The 15692-nt window shown below is 37.8% G+C and overlaps 1 pseudogene; it reads left to right on the top strand.

The window, feature by feature from the left end:
- LOC119509849 overlaps window positions 1-13341 on the top strand; it is a 29548-nt pseudogene extending 16207 nt beyond the window's left edge.
- The last annotated feature ends 2351 nt before the right edge of the window (window positions 13342-15692 follow it).

Below are 15692 nucleotides of genomic sequence, written 5' to 3'. Positions count from 1 at the left end.
GTCTATCTCCGCCCACTTTCTCTCCCACCTACCTGCATGCCATCTCCCCAGGGAAGAGTCACTGGACATGGATATGAGCCCTCTGAAGCCCCAGGACTATCTGTTCGGTTGTGAACTAAAGGCTGACAAAGATTATCACTTTAAGGTGGATGATGTTGAAAATGAGCACCAGTTATCTTTAAGAATGGTCAGTTTAGGGATTGGTGCAAAGGATGAATTGCACATTATTGAAGCAGAGGCAATGAATTATGAAGGCAGTCCAATTAAAAGTAACACTGGTAACTTTGAAAATGTCTGGATAGCCAACGAGACTTTGAAATAGCACTACCTGTGGTCTTATCAGTTAAGTGTTGTTCGGGCCTGTGCATGTTAGTTGGTAGCACTTAAGTAGCTCTGGAGGAAGATGCAGAGGCAGAAGATAAAAAGGAGGATAATGTGAAAATCTTAAGTATATCTGGAAAGTGCTCAGCCCCTGGAAGTGGTAGCAAGGTTCCACAGAAAAAAAGTTAAACTTGTTGATGATTAAGATGACAATGATGATGATGAAGATGAAGATGACGATGAAGATGATGAGGAAATGGAAGAAAAAGCTCCAATGAAGAAATATATATGAGATATTCCAGCCAAAAAGGCACAAAAATCAAACCAGAATGGAAAAGACTCAAAATCAACACCAAGATCAAAAGATCAAGAACTCTTCAAAAAAACAGGAAAAAAAAAACTTCCTAAAATACCAAAAGGACCTAGTTTTGTAGAAGACATTAAAACAAAAATGCAAGAAAGTATAGAAAAAGCTCTCCATTGCTTCAATAGATCCCTTGAGCAGTGGTGAGTGGATGGGAAAATGAAATGTCATTTTAGAATCAGGGTTTTTTTTTCTTCTTCCCTTTATTCCCACTGTAAATCTTTTAGCTATCGTGGTATCACTGATTTATTTTTTTCCCTTGCATACAATGCTAAAATCACATTTTTTTTAGAATCTCCCTACTACTACCCATTTGAATATGGTCCTATCTCCTTGGCTTAATTGCAAGTGTAATGAACAGTAATGGCACTACTGGTAAATTAAGCCCAAAGATGGGGAAAGGAAAAGGAGAGACAAATATAGCCCATACTGAATATCCTCAACAATCCAGATTGAAGTCTTCTATTTTAACCTCAATCCTCTTTCCTGATTTGCTCCCACCCACACTCCTTTCCAGGCTGGAAGCAATCTCATGATTTTCTAAGTAATTTTCTTTTTACTGCTGTGATTCAGTGAACCATACTCTGCTTTCTATTACTTGTGCATTTGCCTTACCTCTTTGACCGTGTTTGAATCACCGTTGTTTTTCTAGCTGCTCAATAAATATTTGAGTGAATAAAAAAAGTTAATAGACTACTCTAAACCTAAAATTAATTTAAAAACTGAAGTGTATTAAAAGAACAATAATAATATGTGACCCATCGCTTTCACTCCTAGGTATATACTCAAGTGTTTGTCCACAAAAATCTTGCATGTGAATGCTCATGGCAGCATGACTCATAATAGCCCCAACATGGAGATGTCCATCAATTGATGGATAAACATCATCATCATATGTGGTATATCCATACAATGGAATATTATTTGTTGATAAAAGGAAATGAAATGCTGATATGAGCTAAAACATAGATGAACCTTAAAAATATTATGCTAAGTGAAAGAAGCCAGACACAAAAGGCCACATATTGTATGAATCCATTCATATGAAACATCCAGAATAGGCCAATTAATAAAGACAGAAAGTAGATTAATGTTTGCCTGGGACTAAGGGACGAGGGGGATAGGAAGTGACTAAGGGTACTGGGTCTCTTTTTGGGGGTGAGGAAAATGTTCTGGACTTTGATAGCGGTGACGGTTGCCCAGCTTTGTGAATATAGCTAAAACCAGAGAAGTGTACACTTTAAAGGGGTGAATTTTATGGCATATAAATTATAGTTGAAGAAAAACAAATTGGGGAAGAGAGGAGTGGACGGGGAAATAGATGAAACAACACTGGCCATAAATTGATCATTGCTGAAGCTAGGTGATGAGCACATGGGGGTTTTGTTATCTGTTAGAAATTCTTCATACAATGCTAAAATGACATTTTTTTAAGGATCTCCCCACTACCCCCCGTTTGAATATGGACCTATATAATAATATAATATAATAAGATTATATTAACCAGTAGACTATAAACCATCTCAAATAGTGACACATATATATAAAATCAAGTTTAAATTTCAGAAACAAAATGAATAATTTATTCTTAAAAGAACTTAAAGCTATTAAATTATTTTAAAAGCCTCTAAAAAAAGTTACAGTATGTATGCATGTTTGTGTGTATATATATATATATATATATATATATAATTATTATTTTATCATTTTTTAATGTGGAATGTGATTATACTTTGAGGAATATTGACATGTTTTGGAGGGGGCCTTCAAAATAAATATGATGTAATATGAAATACATGATATCACCTATAGAGTAATTTTGCCAGAAACAGAAACCTGAATCTAATCAAGATTTAGCTCTAACATCCAGCTTACAGGAAGTTTCAGGTTAAAAAAAGGAATAAGATAAATGACATAATGAAGCAATCAGAGAAATCCAGGATGTGGGACAGTCTCCAAAATAGCTAGCCATGTTTCATCAATAAGTCAATGCCAGGAAACACAGTGAAACAAAACAAAAACAAAATGGAAAGGGATAACCCCTAATGAAATAATAGATCTAAGCTATGCTAATCAACAGCTGCTAGCATAACAAAATGAAACAACCAGAAATAATGGATCTGCTGACTGAAGTATACTCAATCACAGATGAAGTATTCTCAGCAAGAAAATGAAGCTGCATAAAATCGAAACTTTAGCTCTAACAGTTTACCAGAAATATAATTGCAGAGAATATGTTAAATGATATCCTGGAGATGTAACCTGCCAAACATGGAAATCTCTGTAGGACAAAAAATCTGTTTTCTTCAAAATTAAATTGGATGGAAAAGAAAGAGCAAAGGGTAACCTACAGATTATTAGAGTTTTAAGACATACCAGTCAAATGCAAAGTTAGAACCGTTTTTGCATCTTGATTGGAACAAGCCAACTTTATTTATTTTTAAGTAGGGAAATCTGATTGAATACTGGATTATGAGGATCATTGTTAACTTTTTTGGAGTATTATGCATATGTTAAAAACAGAAGTGCTTATGTTTTAGAAAAGTATAGGAACATAATTATCAATGAAATACCATAATGTCTAGGATTTTCTTCAAAATAATCCCAGGGTAGTGGGGTGTTGGTTTGCCTGGGAGAATGGGTGAAAATATAGATTAAACCAGGGTGGCTATGAGTTGATGCTTGGTGTAAAGTGATGCTAGATACTCGGAGTTCCCCTCTGTGCATAACTGAACTTTTCCCTAATGAAAAAAAAAAAAAAACAGAGTATGCTGGACATATTCAAAATCCCTCTCTGCTCTCTCGCCTCAGTAAATCCAGCAGCACTCCACTGGTTCATTCCTGTTAGCTCCCTGATAAACTGTGCAGTCAGAATGCCACTGCCTGCCTCTCCGTTTGTTATAAATACCCCTAGTTCTTGGCACAGCACATCAGCAAGACTGTGTTGACCTGGGTGGGTCTCCCTCAGCACTCTAATGGCAAGCCATTTTAAAAGATTGATGAAGCTAGTGGCATCCCAAGAGTAATGAGCCTGGGGGAAAACAGAAAAAGAGCCCATAGAGAGCATCCAGGGGAGAAGTCTGTGAACCTTAAAGAAACCCTTCAAACACAACTAGTTCCAAGGCGAACATCAAAACTAATAGAATGTTTGTAAAGAGATATGTATTGCTGGGGAGAGCAGCAAATGAGGTGTGGCACCAAGTAGGAAGGCTCTGCAGGTGGTTCTGAGGCACTGGGAAAAGAAGAGCACAGAATCAAAATCTTCCTTCCTGGAAAAGGTTCTAAGAAGTGAAACCAGGAATGTGAAAGCATTGATTGCACCATTGCTCTTGTCTGTCCAGCATCCACCCTCCCCCCTTCCTGGTAATACCTCCCTGGTTTTCCTTTGTTAACAACTGATGCCCCATTCTCAAATCATGTTGTTGAGATAGGGAGGTGTTGGCCCTTCATCAACTCCAGGGATTAATGTGGGATTCAGAAACTGCCAATCAGAGATTTACATCTGATTGGTTGAATGGTAGACATGTGGGCCAAGTCAAGACAACAGAATCAGTGAGACTAAATTCACAGACCTTTATTAGAACCACTGGGAAACAAAACTTGTCTTTTGCTGGCTTGAAACTAATAGGATGTAAGTCTAGATCTGCAGGGGCCACCATGAAATGGGAGCCAGCTTCAGAATGAATTCAATACAGAAGAATGAAGAGAGAAAGATGAAGAGAAGCCATTCTAATCATGACATTTAAGCCTTTGAATCCATCTTGTCCCAAATGTTTTTGCTAGATGAGTCAATAAATGTACTTTTTTCTGAACCAGTTTGTATTAGATTTGTGTCATTTGCAACCAAATGAGTTCAAACTACTAAGAAATATTTATGTCATTCCTTTCCCATCAGTGGCTGAACACTGGGAGGGTGTTTTTCCTTTCCAGGTTCTTATTAAGTGGTCGGCATTTCTTTAAAGAGTGCAGAGTTTCCCATCTATTATGAGTTCAGGGAAAGAAGAAAAAAAAAATCTTCTCAGCTGCTTGAAAGTATTTACTTCATTTGCCAGGATACTCCTACATCCTTATCATCTTTCCCTAGAATCTGTAAGTGTCTGACCTCCACCACCCTCCTCTCTGGATTAGTTTTTTTGTCCCCACATCCGTTGCCTTAACGAATTGAATATTTGATCTTTGACTTTTTCCCAAAACTTTCTCTAAAACAAACCTGATAACCTGCAGTATGGAAACTGACCTCTGCTAAATTCAAGTTCCTTAATCTCCAATTTCTTTACTCACCAGAGTCACTGCTGTCTTTCTAGATCATGGATAAGAACTTTGCTCAGTGGAACAAGTGACTCATCCTTCCCAACAAACAAGACCAGGTAAGAACCTTACAGAACTCAGTGTATGTCAGACAGATTCTTGTTTTTACTTCCTGAAAAGGAGAGGTTGTTCCTCTGGAGGAGGGTTCAGTTGCCATAAACAGAATTTTAAATAAACATAATTTTTAAAAGACTTTTAAATAGTTTATGTTTCCTGTAATAGGCATACTAAACTTTCAAGCTGAAAGTCATTTTACTCATTCTTCAGAAACATATACTCCAACAAGTGAAAGGCAACAAGTCTCGATCTGGTCCCTGCTCACATAATTCATGTAGGTCTTTACAGGGAGGACAGATGACAGCAGGACAGAGTTGGACAGGGTGGCTTCATGCTGGTAAATTAAAACTCCCTCTCTGGTATTCTTTCAATCCCTGCATCTAGGTGACATGCAACCCTTACCCACAGATTTAATGCTGATCAATCTCATGGCCCAGGTCAAACCCCTGGTTGGATATACATGTTTTATGAGCCTTGGAAATCTCTCTCTCTAGCACCAAGTCAGACTTCCCACCCAGCATCCTGGTTACAATGCTGCCTTTTGCCTTGTTTCCTATGACCAACACATTGCTTTCTACTCTGCCCCTGTAACTGAGTTCTTGCTTGACAACACAGCAGCCAAGCAAAGTTCTCATTTATTCCCTTGTCAGGTCTCTCAAGGGCTGAAGTCCCACCCCTGAAGTCTGGTTCCTTTGGAGTGTTTTCTATTAGCTCTGCCCCTATTCTGCTTAAGTAAATAACTGCCCAGCATAGCAGTGTGGTCACTAGCAGCATCTCTGTAGTCAGACAGAACTGCATTCAGATTCTGACTCTTCAACTTTTTGCTGCGTAACCTCAGATAATGGTTTTACCTCTACTAGCCTTATTTGTAAAATAAGAAAACAGGTTTAATTTTGAAGGATTAAATACAATCATATTTCTGAAATGTTTGTCATAGGATCTTGTATATTTGTTCATTTTCTAATTTATTAAAATGTTTATTGAGCATCTATTACTTTTCAGGGGCTATTCTAGGTCCTAGGGCACAGGGTACATGCTCAATAAACAGAACCATCATCAATATATTCATCATCATCACCACCACCATCACCAACACCATCAACATGTCTGTCCACTCATAAAATCTCCCACTAAGCATCATTTGAAACCTTAAATCCAGCCTTTGCACATAAAGGAGAATGAGACAGTCTCCACACTTAAGGAACTCATGACTTTGTGGAAGAGACAAAGGTGTTGTAGGAGATATTATATACCCCACTTTCTGTCTCCATCAAAAAAAAAGGATTGCAAAGCTGCAGGGAATGTAGTCAGAAAACAGTCTGCAACCTTTCAGCTCCTTTAAAGTCTACCTCAACTGCAGAGAGCCACTTTAAAGGAAGACACACTCATGTCGGGGCCACTCATATCAAGGGTAGTCAAGATGTGCATATGCTCAGAATGCAAAGCAGAATCATAAATGCAGGCCTTATCAAGAATGTTTTTCTGTTTGGTTTAGGTTTTTTCAACTTATTATTATTACTATTTTTCATTTTCTATTACTCAGAGCCACAATCATCCTAAACAATAAATTCATTGTCTTAATGGGTTATCATATTATAGAAATATATTATATAAATATATTATATGTGAACTTTTTATATGAAAGATTCCAGTCAAAATCTAAGGTTGCTACTGTTGTTGGCCAACTATGAAAGTCCAGTAATGATTATAACATTTTCTGAGTCATAAAATTAAGTCCTACATGGCTCAATCTAGCCTACTGCCCAGCATCCAAATTACAACAAGTAAAATCATTTTATGGGAAATGTGGACAAACTTCATTTTCCAAATGAAGAAAAGCAACCTTTTCCAAATGAGAATCAGAGACATGAAATGAACTGCGATCATTGCTGGAGTAAAGACAGAAGGGCTAACGGCAAACACGCCTACTTGAATCCAGTTGTAATATTTCCCTATGACCTGGTTTTGAGACAATTCTGAGACCATTCCTTGCCTGAGTGGCAAAGATTAATTAATGTTGGATAAAGAATGGATAGTGTCAGCACAGATGTCTTGCAATCATTGTCGCTGGCAAAGGGTAGGAACAATAGTATATTTTCTTGGGTACAACAGTAAGAAGAACATAAAGCAACAGCTTTTATTCAGGTCATTTATTTGGGAATGTGATTCTAGTGGATGGATGCAGAAGGGTGAGAAAAGAAAAGGAGGGAAAGCCAATCCAGAGAGACATTCCTGAGTCTACCAATGCTATGGGATACTTGTCCTTGATGCCAGGGAACTATCCGAGGAGTTTAATGAAATGCGTCTTGTACTTTTTCAGCTGGAGAATAAAAGGGGAAAGCTCCCAACCCTGATTGGTCATATGTGATCCAATTGTTAAGGGGCACAAGGGATAATGCTCTGTCAGTTTTCACCTGCACCAAAGCAAGTCCAAGATGATGAGATATACCATTGCCGCAGTTGCTAAAATAAGACATGGGGACAGGAGGATATGAAATTGTACAAAAGAGGTTTCTGACACAGATATTTTACCCATTTTTTTTTTTAGAAATTTAATTTCTATTACAGCCTATGTTGACTTTTCCTTCAAAACTCCATCAAATCTCAACATCTAAGGGAATTTAAGTTACTACTGTAACTTTCTCAAGAATTATATTCCTTGGACCAACAGTCAAAGAATTCAGTTTAAATCCAAATTTAATATCAGGTCATAGTAAACCATGACTTCAAGCTGAGGACCTAGTATTACAACTACACAGGCAACAATGTCAATGAAATACAATTAGTAATGCAACATATTAATAAATTAAGAAAAAATAAACAACACTCCTTATAAAAATACATTAGCCTGATATATAAATATTCTTATTTTCTTTTTCAGAAATATAATATAGTGATTCCCTCAAGATTTTTTGGAATACACCAATAGTAATAAAGCAGAAACATGATAAATGCTGTGATATTAAAGTACTCCATAATAGGTTATAAACTTGTACCTCTTTGCTCTTCATATATTTTTTACGAACTTTTGACATTTTAGAACTTTTAAATTTAAGATAGAATAGCTATACTGGAGTAATTTTCTTATCCGTCTTTAGAATGGTTTAAGACTTTTGTTAATCCATGCATCATAAAGTTAGAAAAAATTTTTACACTTACCCCAATTCATCATTGTGCTTCTTCCAGAAAGGAAAACAGCTGTTACCTTCTGATTCCAAAGATAAATGTAAGGCCAGAATCTCCAGGAGTCTTCACAGTTACAGGGCGTAATTTATAGATAGAGTTGCATGATTACGTTTATTGCTACAGCTGGTGCAATGCTTACAGATACATTGTAGTCCCTCTTCTTTTTAAGAGGGGAAAGGAAGCCTGATACCGGGAGCCAGCAACACTGAGGCTGGGGCACACTGTTTTCCTCATCAAGCTCATGGGGAGCCTGTTGTGATTAATTCCCTTTTGTCCATTGACTCCCAGGCACGAACAATCATTTGTCAATCAGCCAGACCATGTTTGAAATCAGCAGATCAAGATATACCAGAGAAAATATTAGGCCCCATTAGGCATAATCCAATATGCTCCTTCTGTCTACTAAAAAGAACACTTGGATGTATATACAAAATGTGTCAGAGAAAGGAAAGAAGCATTTTAAGTACTATATTAATAAATTCACCAATTCCAAACTGTAATGGGCTCCCATGGAACATCCTCATCTGAGGTTATTTTCTGAGAGTGCAGCAGTATAAAGAAAAGAGTGTACCAAAGAGTAAAGGACCCTGAAGAACAGAAAGACTGGCCAGAATTTAAACCAATGAGGCCCAGAAGATGAAAATATACTGAGTAATGAAAAGCTTGAACATGTAGTCCCACCCTCAACTAACACTTTGGTAATGGATGGTCCCAGTTGTTTTAAGAAATGGTGTGAGTTCTAACTCCAAGGACCAGGGTAGAGGACATGGGAAAGATAAAATGGGAGAGGAAATCAAAGGAAGTTAGATTTTCTATGACATGGATGGAAAACACAGGGCACAAATGCCACTATTCTCATTGCCCACACATGGCGAACAATACCAACTTATAAAACTCCTTCTGAATACTGAGAAAGCCTCACAATTCTTGTCAAGGGAACTCTTCAGGTCAGCACTCTCAAATTTTCAAGGGCAATCATATTTGTCATCTATGCTGATCAATTACCTTAATCAATGTTATCTCAAATACAGTATACCCTAATCCATCGGGGAATTTTGAATGGGCAGAAAGGGGTGATGTTTAAACCACTGAGCTAGAATCTTTCCTTCTATTTGGAGAATACCAGTTATCTAAATCCCATTTCTTACTCTATAATGTACTACCTTGAGAATTTTTTTTCTTGTAGTGATATTATCTTAGATGAATACTTTTTTTATTATTCATAAAAATACTTTCACAATTACCATTTATAAAGTCTCTTCCAAAAATAGCACCTACAGTGTCTGTGGCTAATCTAGAAAGAGTCATCCTAGCTTTTCTGAAGCTTTCAGTCTACCCTTAATCTATCAGTTCTGCCTACAGCATTAACAATATCTCAAAACTCCAAGAGTAGAGCAACCAGAAAATTACATAACGATATTCCAAGAGATAGGAGATTAATTCCTGATCCACTAGGCATCTCTTTTTTGCACTAAAATGAAACTTGATTTTTTCAAACTGTTTTAAGTGAAACAGTTAAAAACGCTGTTAGACACCAAGGAATTACCAGGCCTTGCTAAATCTACAGGAAAAATGTTCCACTTAGCCATTTTCTCATGCATTTTGCATCATTAAAATGTGTCACTGGCAGTCACACTATAAGCAAAAGGTCTCAGAAAGGACTTGTGGTCAAACTAAATTTCCCTCTGGATGGAACAAGAGTTTCATCCAGAAACTGTGAGCCTAGATTCCATGATAGAACATAATAGCTAAAATTGTCCTTAAAGGAAGAAAAATACTCCAGAAGGAGAAAACAATATAGAGCATCATTAAATGTAAAGGAAGAGTGACCAAGGGGCATTTCTATGGTCAAATACTCCGGTCCTCTTGTCTTGTCATGATGGAAACTGAGGTATGATGATACAGATGCATGCCTGGAATAATTTCCTAAGGCTTTATTTAAAAAATATAACAATATATAGAATATACAATATATAGTACATCTGTTGTATGTCTTCCACTGTGCTTGGCACTTTTCTTACATTATCTCCTGAAATCTTCACGACGTCTGTGACACAATGAGTTGGGTTTGGGACTCAGGTCGCTCCCTCCAAAGGAGAACTGTTTTGGGACATCAAAATATTTTGGCTTTTTATAGATTTATTATGCAATGTTCTCAGTGTTTCCAAAATACAAAATAATTGTGGGAGTTAGTATAGTATTTTAAAAAGAATCCTGGGTTTGGAGTGGAGAGATTGGGAATTATAAGGAATACCTGAGAGGTGGATGTAAAGATGAAAAATGGTGCTGAGAAAACAAACCTCACTGCAGTTAAGGCAAAAAGACTGACACGAGTAGCTTCATTGGGCATTTCTTGGCTGTATCACTCTCTAAAGTTACAGAATACTGAAAGACGGGTAGTTGTTTCACCTGACATTCAAAGCCCAATACCAATTTAATTAGAGGTCCAGTGCTGAATTATAGGACTTTTTTTCAACAACTTGTCATTTTCATGGGTGAAGGCACAGATGACAGGTTTAACAATATACAGCTGGCATTCAGCTGACAGGGAGAACAAATATCAACACATACAATCAGGCAGATGGCATGCAGTTAACAGAGTGAATACCAACACTTAAAAATAAGCAAGAAGAAATTTACCATTGAGAAATAGAAAGTTTTGAAATTTAAAGTAAAAATAAAAATTAATTCATAAGTCCAAGACAGAGGAGTCACAGCTTCAGAGCAATTCATTTTGTAAAAATTCATGAAGGGTTAGTTGACCTCTGCCTTATAAGATCATAGTCGAACCAGAAAAACAGTAAGAAAAGTAACAATCATCTTAGATTTTGACATCTTCAGCCTCATCACTCTTCATTAACAATAATTAATATGACTTCTCTGTGGTAGGCCCAGTTTATTACATAAAATATCTCATTTTATCCTCACAGCAATCTTACGAGATGAATACTGTTCTCCCCATTTTGCAGCTAGGATTCACATGCAGGTTTGCCTGATTCCATTCTAGGTGCTCTTAATGACATATCACAATGCCCCCCAACAATAGTTGATCAAGGGACCATGTTCTGGTCACTTCCAAAAACCTCAGGGCAGACAAGCTAGAACAAACTGCATAGGACAAAGGAAATAACGACAGGGTTGGAAAACTGGTCCATGAACAAAACACATTTTAAAATTCTTAATAAAATTAAGTAATTCTTTAGGGCAAAGAACAATTCATCTAGAGAAGAGGATGTGCAGAGAATATTAGAAATAATCATATTTGTTAGACAGTTGTCTGTCACATGGATGTAGTGTGTTGATATTGCTCTGGGAACCTGAAAAAGGATCAACGGTTCATTGCTATAGAGAAGAGAATTTTGTCTAAGTATAAAGAAGAAATGATACAGTTTTACAATAGAATGGGTAGTTTTGCAAAAGAGTAAATGTCACTAGCAATGCTTAAGATAACTTAAGAGGACAAATATTAAGATTGTCAAAGAGCACCTATACAAGAACCAAGTCCGCTGGTACTCATTCAACTCATAAAATCAAAGTTCTAGAAAATGTTGAACTTCAGCAGTATACAGGATCAGGCAACAATCATCTTCAGCTGAGTCATTTATGACTGAATTATTTAATTACCACCACCTTCTTTTTGTAGCTACTTTTATATATTTTTATTTAGCTCATTCTTAAATAAATGTCATAAATAGGGTCTAGTTAAAATAGCGATGAGCTTTTATGCTTTAATAATGCCTTTCCTCACTGTGCACATATAACCACTTTAAAAATGTTCAAGAGGCATCTTTAATCATCTTTCCTTTTTGTGGAACTTTTTTGGAAGTTTCTAGAATGAAATTTGCACAGGAGACAATTACAAAATACCATCCTCATCACCAGAGGCAGAATCCAAAAACCAATTTACCACTATTTACCACTGTCTACTAGATAAGTCACTTAGGTGCCTAACAGAACCTAATATTGATATGTCCACAACAGCTTTTTCTCCTTCCACTTCCATCCCCATCTCTGGCAACATTAACATTGTTCTATGAATCTTCAGTCATGATTTATGGAGTAACCACCTCCACAGTTTCCATAATAAGAAATCTTGGATTTTCCCTGAAACTCAACATTTTACTCCCCAGCACCACCATCCCCCCCAACACACACACACACAGACACACACACACACACACACACACTCACTCACTAACCAACACTGAATCATTGAATTCTGTTGGTGGTATCACCAGAGTCTCCTGAACCTGGGTGCCCCTTGCTTAGATATTGTTACTTTCCTAAATCAGGTCACTGTGGTCTCTTTCACTGTCACAATAGTCTCTCCTCTGTTCTCAAAAAAAAAAAAATTCAACCCACCCCATCCTCTACTCCATCTGATTAGACCAGCAGATGCCTCTCCAGATCTATTTTACTAAATAAAGGGCACCTCATGTCTGCAGGTTTAGTGCAAACAGTGTAACCTGGCCTACAGTGTTGACGTCATCTTTCCCCCGCTAGCACTGAAGCCTCATCTCATTCCCCATGTCCTCTATGTTCCTGCCCAAAAGGGTCAACTGGGCAACTACCTGAGACACCTCCAATCTATAAACTACTGCTCAAATATAATGAAAAGCAGAAATTTGGCCAATGAGGTCTCCTTCCAGGGAAAATGCTGCCTTGAGTGGAAGGAGTATTTTGGTAGGTGACTTGAGATCTGGAGTTTGAATTATAAAAGCGAAGTCTGAACTTCAACAGATGGTCTACCAAGGAGGGGTGACTAGTTGCCTGAAGGGCTTTTGTACTTCTGAGAGGGAATTTTGGCTAGAAGCGAACTGCTCAGGAGAATAAAAGACCCAACAGTTCCCCAGTTCATTACTCCAACTGGTGGTGAACCACTCCTTTATAAATAAGTAAAAATATGTATATGTAGACAGACAAACAAGCAAACACAGTGCCACCTTAAAAGAACTCCTGGTTATGTGCCTGCCCAGACACCTGCCCCCTCTTCTCCCAGGTATGACCGTGTTCCTGTTTGTTCTGAGATCTCCCTGCACCCTGAACATGCATGTGGGACCTTGCACGGGGCTGTGCCATTGTCCATGCTGTTCCCTGTGCCATGAATGCTCATTAATGCCCTTGCTCACACTTATTCCATTGCTAAGAATATCTTTTTTGTCCTCAGTGACTGTGATTAAAATACTGGGTTTTCCTGATGGTCCCAGGCACTTATTTGTTCCTTCCTCTGAATTTGCTCACAGTATTTTTATTACTTATCATCGTGAATGTGATATATACAATCACAAGCCTATTTTCAGTAGTAGTCCTTGAGTTACTCCAAGGCAAGGATGATACCTTACGTATTTTCATTTCCCCAGTGATTAGTTCATGCATGGTACTAAGTGCTCAATTAATATTTGTTGAATTAATTGAATTAGTTTCTGAATTGCATTAACTCTCAAATCTATGATATGGGTTCTTGTCTTGACTGAGTCACTAACCAGCTCAGTAATTTCAAAAAATAAGGGTGACACTACCTATCAATCTACATTGAGGTGCTGTTTTGAGAATCAAAGGAGTTAATGTGTGGAAAATGATACATGGTAGTAAAGCCATGTACAACTAAATCGTTGTTGCCTAGTGTTCCAGTTTGCTAATGCTGCTGGAATGCAAAATACCAGAAATGGATTGGCTTTTATAAAGGGGGTTTATTTGGTTGTAAAGTTAGTCTTAAGGCCATAAAGTGTCCAAGGTAAGGCATCAACAATAGGGTACCATCACTGAAGGATGGCCATTGGCATTCGGAAAACTTCCGTAAGCTCGGAAGGCACGTGGCTGGCATTCACTTGCTCCCAGGTTGCATTTCAAAATGGTGTTCTCCAAAATGTTGTTCTTAGGGCATTTTGTCCTCTTCTAGCTGCCGCTCCTCTTCAAAACGTCACTCTCAGTTGCTCTGAGGTCCCTCTGTTTGTGAGCTCTTTTTATAGAACTCCAGTGAATAATCAAGACCTACCCTGAATGGGTGGGGCCACATTTCCAGGGAAACATTCAATCAAGAGGTCACATCCTAATCAAAGGTGTCACTCACAGTTGGGTGGGTCACATCTCCATGGAAACACTCAATCAGAAGGTTCCAACCTAACCAACACTAATACGTCTGCCCCCACAAGATTGCATTAAAGAATATGACTTTTTCTGGGAGGCATAATATATTCAAACCAGCACATTTAGCAGTATATATTATTTTGGTATATGGAAATATTTGTTATATTCAATGGAATGAATCTGTAATAGATTGAGATCTATATATATCATTAATGCAAAAGTCCAAAGTGTTTAATTAAGCCCATGTCCCCTGAACAAAGGTAATTGGTAAAGACTGTATTATGAGACTTTGACTCTTCTAAAGATCAGCATTCATAGTAAGCACATAGTTCCAAAATGGTATAGCAATAGTTCAGTGCCTTAGCATTCAGAGACACTCTCAAACATGGAAATAAATCTGGGAAATATATGTAAAAAGATTCAAAACAGCACATCAGCAGAGAAAGATAAAATAAAAAATGGCATTGAGACGGGTCTTCAGATGCCTCAATTACACAGTCCTCTCCTGATACGGAATTAAAAGGGGCACCCAACTCCAAGGCACTAAACCATATGTCCCAACCTACAGATGAGCTTTATTTGCTACTACAAACAGAAACATAATGAAACAAATGAATCAACAAAGCCAACACCTGTTTCATTAAATATTCTATTTATCGCCCACTAGGGGTGGATATCTATTGACCTGGTTTGTTCAATGTATATTCGTTATTTTAAAGAACCCTGATTGGCAGAACCTGCCCATCCCCTAATCTCAACCTCTGCTGTTTGGATGGGACTGACCACACTAGGGCCCGTCCTCCCTGACACAGAAAGTGTTCTTGTACATACCCACATGACCAAAGCTAAGTGATGAAAATTTTACGCAGGTCAGTTGAATGATTGTGAAAGAAGACTCCCGTGTTCCTGGGTTGCCAAGTAGGAGGGATTTAGGCTTGGGGCTAATGGTGACCATTTTTCCTCTGTGTATGAAGAGCTTGTTGAAGGATTGAATCAGCATTAAGAAAGCAAGTTTGAGAGACAGAGAAAGAAAAATTTCTGATGACATTGTTTCCAGTTGTGCCTCTAGCATGAGGCAAAAAAAACAAACAAACTTTTTCAGTTTACAGTTTAATCAAATCTTATCTAGTTTTCTGTCACTTGCAACCAAAAGATTCTTAACTAATTCATACCTGGGAATATTGTATTGGGTCCTCCTTCTAGAGCTCTGCTCACACTGCCCTATTTATATGGAAGCTCCCTACCTTTTCAAGTCCCTGATCAAGAACCACCTCCTCTCAGAAGTCTCCTCCCAACCCAGCAGTGATGTCCTGTGCCTCAGCGCAGAGCACAAGTGGTCTGAACTCAGGTGCATTCACTGTGAGTTTCA

Source organism: Choloepus didactylus, chromosome 15 (assembly GCF_015220235.1).
Source record: "Choloepus didactylus isolate mChoDid1 chromosome 15, mChoDid1.pri, whole genome shotgun sequence".
Lineage (NCBI taxonomy): Eukaryota > Metazoa > Chordata > Mammalia > Pilosa > Megalonychidae > Choloepus > Choloepus didactylus.
The sequence above is the reverse complement of the archived record's forward strand: the minus strand, read 5'-3'. Positions and strand labels throughout refer to the sequence as shown.